Genomic DNA, 1,116 nt, shown 5'->3' with positions numbered 1-1,116 from the left:
TTGTGATGAGTTCGATGAGTTACAGTAGATGAGATGAGTTAGAGTTCGATGAGTTACAGTAGATGAGATGAGTTAGAGTTCGATGAGTTACAGTAGATGAGATGAGTTGAGTTGTGATGAGTTCGATGAGTTACAGTAGATGAGATGAGTTAGAGTTCGATGAGTTACAGTAGATGAGATGAGTTGGGTTGTGATGAGTTCGATGAGTTACAGTAGATGAGATGAGTTGGGTTGTGATGAGTTCGATGAGTTACAGTAGATGAGATGAGATGAGTTGGGTTGTGATGAGTTCGATGAGTTACAGTAGATGAGATGAGTTGTGATGAGTTGTGATGAGTTACAGTAGATGATATAGTACATAATGCAGCTCAGAAACAGACACACTGAGGACATGCAATACACGAGACCGACAAACAAAACACAAGGCTGTGTGAAATGCTCAGAATTGCATTTGGGACAAAAGAGACATCTATTAAAAGTCCACAAATGCATCATCACACAGGACAGAATAGAGGGGATATGAAAGGACCTGTTCGCAGAGAGAGAGACGAGGGCAGAATTTTAAGAAGCGGTAGTGCGAGGCCACAGGGTGGGGGGGCTGATGACGCAGGGAACACAAGGACACAGACGGCGCGGTGGTTCACACCGACCCCCTCATGCGTCCCGTTTGAAGTCACACTTCATTTCCTGCACAATCTCCCCAAACAGTCGCACCACCGTGTCTGTATCTGCGGCCATTAACCTTCCCTGAGTCCCGCTCTCTGGGCACGAGGCTGAGCGAGTGCATGTGTGTGTAGGCTCTCACGTGCGCGCGGCGGGAGTTTGTACAAGAATGAAAGAGGGTATATGATGACATAACTGTGTGTGTGTGTGTGTGTGTGTGTGTGTGTGTGTGTGTGTGTGTGTGTGTGTGTGTGTGTGTGTGTGTGTGTGTGTGTGTGTGTGTGTGTGTGTGTGTGTGTGTGTGTGTGTGTGTGTGTGTGTGTGTGTGTGTGTGTGTGTGTGTGTGTGTGTGCGAACTGAGTGTGTGTGTGAGAGAGAGAGAGAGAGAGAGAGAGAGAGAGAGAGAGAGAGAGAGAGAGAGAGAGAGAGAGAGAGATAGAAGAAATGGGAAAA

This window comes from Notolepis coatsorum, assembly GCF_963971535.1.
Source record: "Notolepis coatsorum genome assembly, chromosome: 8".
In the NCBI taxonomy this organism is placed as follows: domain Eukaryota; kingdom Metazoa; phylum Chordata; class Actinopteri; order Aulopiformes; family Paralepididae; genus Notolepis; species Notolepis coatsorum.
Note: the sequence above shows the minus strand (reverse complement) of the source record.